Source organism: Prionailurus viverrinus, chromosome F2, assembly GCF_022837055.1.
Source record: "Prionailurus viverrinus isolate Anna chromosome F2, UM_Priviv_1.0, whole genome shotgun sequence".
Classification (NCBI taxonomy): domain Eukaryota; kingdom Metazoa; phylum Chordata; class Mammalia; order Carnivora; family Felidae; genus Prionailurus; species Prionailurus viverrinus.
In genome coordinates this window covers 19704278-19707404 of record NC_062578.1, presented here as the reverse complement: position 1 = coordinate 19707404, position 3127 = coordinate 19704278, and the positions used below count along the sequence as shown (strand labels likewise).

Below are 3127 nucleotides of genomic sequence, written 5' to 3'. Positions count from 1 at the left end.
GCTACCAGAAGAAAAATGGCAAATTATTGAATGGACAAAGTCTAAATACCCATCCCCCATACAGGACATTTTTCTTTTTTTCAGTTCATTCAGATTCAGCTTTATTGTGAATTAACCATCTATCAAGAATGAGCATCAAAAGAGTAGAAAAAGATAAAGGATGGCATTTAAAAAAGTTCCCTGGCAAGTGAGAAGGAGGGCATGAGGTTAAGAGCCCTGTTTAGGGAAGGAAAACTTGTCCAGGTCACGAATGCTGTTTTTGTCAATGATTCAAACACTGAAGGTGTTGGATTGAGGATTCAGATTCAGAATCAGAATGAAGCATTTCTGGAGCTCCTCTAGACATTTCCTAAGACGTTACATGCCCTCTCACGAGAGACAGTTGGTGTGTAGGATCGGTCCAGTCTGCTGTGAGTCAGGAAGCCACAGGCTGCAGAAGAGGCCTTGGCCAAAGCTGCCAGGTAGGCCATGTAGTAGGGTGCTGGATCCTCATGCTCATTATAGTCAACCAGGAGGAGGTTGACATGATTCGGGATACGACTCTGAAGGTAGTCAGCCGGGTTTCACCATGTGAAATTAGCTGCTGCTGTGGGAGACAGTTCATAACCATTTTACAGCTTATGAAGTTGCACATTTTTCTGAATATATTCTGCAAACTGTACAGTGTCTCCAGTTTCTCCAACACATAAGAATAAGATTTCTTCACTCTGAAACGTCTTGTCATGATCGTCTTTCATCTGGACAATTCTGTTAGCGGCTACCTGGTCAGAGGCAACAAAGACATAGTTGGGGCCCTGGATGCTGCCTCCCTCGATAGCAGAGGGAGGCTGAGAGGACAGAGCGTGGGACTTGCCGGCATCTCGGTCTCACCGGTGAGAGACCAGACATTTTTTATGTTCAGGAATTGCCTAAGAGGAAATTGCATTTATATTTTTACAGATGTTGATGCATTCCTGTACGCAGAAGTAATAGATTTGTGTATATAATGGCTCTTGTCTGCTCAAGCTTAGCTATGTACCGTGCTTTGGTTGTCTTTCCTGCTCTTTCAAAGGGAGGATGGATCACAGCAGGAGAATTTGATGCTAAGAAACTGACAACACATGCTCGCCTTTCAATGAGATTCTGATCCCTTAAAAAAATAACGCTTGGCTTCTTCCTTATCACAATTCTCCATATGAGCTACGAATCACAAGATGCAATCCTACATTCCTCTTTAGTTTTGATGAGATAGTGTCATGTAATTCATGGCAAGATTCAGGAGATTCTTGCTTGGCTATTAAATTTATTCTAACTGAATGATAGTATTTTGTAATTGGAAACAAAGTTTATATCATGAAACTGACTTTCTTATTTGATAAATAAGCGACCAGAAATCTAAAACTGCTTAATGATTGAGACAGGACTGTAGAGATGGAACCAGGGTCAGTGCTCTTTCCACTACACCAAGTTGACCTTATCATGTAAGCTTTTATCTCCCTATAAATACTGAGAAAGGCTATATTCTTTAGAAGCTAGTGTCTAAATTTATCAATTATTCCTATAACGGTCAGCATTACACTTTCCCTCCATGTACATGGAACAATGGCCACCTGAAGATGTCCATACTCTAATCCCTAGAATTTGTGATTATGTTACCTCACATGGCAAAAGGATCTTTGCAGATGGAATTAAAGTTATAGACCTTAAGATACAGAGCTTATTGGGTGTGCCCAATATTATCACATGGGCCTTTAAAACTGTAAGAGGAGGGGAGAATAGTAAGTCAGAGAGAGGAGATAGAAGAAGAGGAAGGAGACATTGGAAGCCCCCCCAGAAAGGCACCATTTCTGGCTTTGAAGATGAAGGGAGACAGCCATGAGCCAAGGCATGCAGGTAGTCTCCAGAAGCTTGTAAAGGCAAGGAAACAGATTCTCCCCTAAGGCCTCCTGAAAGAACACAGCCCTGCTGACATCTTTCACCTCATGAGACATGAAGCAAGCAAACCAACCAAGCCCACAAACTTCTGGCCACCAAGTCTGTGGCAATTTGTTATTACAGCAATAGAAAATTAATACATTCTTCTCCATTCCCTTCGTCTCCTTCATTTCCACAATCTCCTTATAATCTTCATTACCACCATCATTACCACTATTGCCCCCTTTTACTGAGTGTCCCTTAAATAGGAGACCCTGGGCTTAGTGTTTCAAATTCATTGTCTCTGATCCTTACAACAATCTTAGCAGGTAGAAATCGTTAACTCTACTTGACGAATAAGATGGCCAAGTCAAGCAATTCTCATAGGCCACAAAGATAAGAAGTACAGGATCCTAGAGAGCTATCTTTGGATGAGAAATCATTTCAACCTTGTAGGTAGGCAAAAGCTAGGATCCTGTGTTATTTATGTCCAATATAATTTCTTTAGGAGAGAAAAAAACTAAAAAAATCTTTTAAATTGATAAAGTGATGAGTGGGCAAGTGATTGTCAGCAGGGTTTATCAGTAGAGAAAGATAGAATATGTTATTTATAGATAAGAAATTAAAAGATCATTTTAGCCATAGATATCCAAACAAATGAAGTATTTTGAGTGATCATACTGCCTTACGGTATACAGTGTAGTGAACACTCCATCTACAAGCCTAGAGATTATTAAGATCATCCTGGGTGATTTTGCAAGAAGCTTTTGCTGCTTAGACAGGGATTTTCCAATCTCTTCATTAACTCATCTAGACTTAAGTTCAAATTTGTTATTCACTGTTTACGATATCTGAATTAATTAGCTGAAAATATGTATCCTGGTCTCAGAGTGCTGAAATGATTAAACATATGCAGGAAATAGGTGGTTACCAGCTACCACTTGCTCATAGACTGCAGGAAGGCATGGGGGCTGTGCGAGTCTGGGCTACCACACTATGGCACCAGATGTCAGGTGCGAGTTGGAACCCAAGGATGTATGGCAGTGTTAGTGGAGCTTGGAAAGAGGATCTGGTGAGCATCCTAGACATCAGGGAACCTATAAAAGGAAGAAAAGCAAAAGACAGGGAAAAAAATGCTCATAGAAACAAAAAAACACACACGCAAAGAGAGACAGAGAGAGAGAGATGGAGAAAGAGAGAGTGGTAGAGAAAAAAGAGAAAACGACTAGAAATA

The 3127-nt window shown here is 40.6% G+C and overlaps 1 pseudogene; it reads right to left on the bottom strand.

Annotated features, from left to right (window-relative positions):
* Positions 1-207: 207 nt before the first annotated feature.
* LOC125156674 (proteasome subunit beta type-2-like) lies at positions 208-681 on the bottom strand (annotated as a pseudogene).
* Positions 682-3127: the final 2446 nt, after the last annotated feature.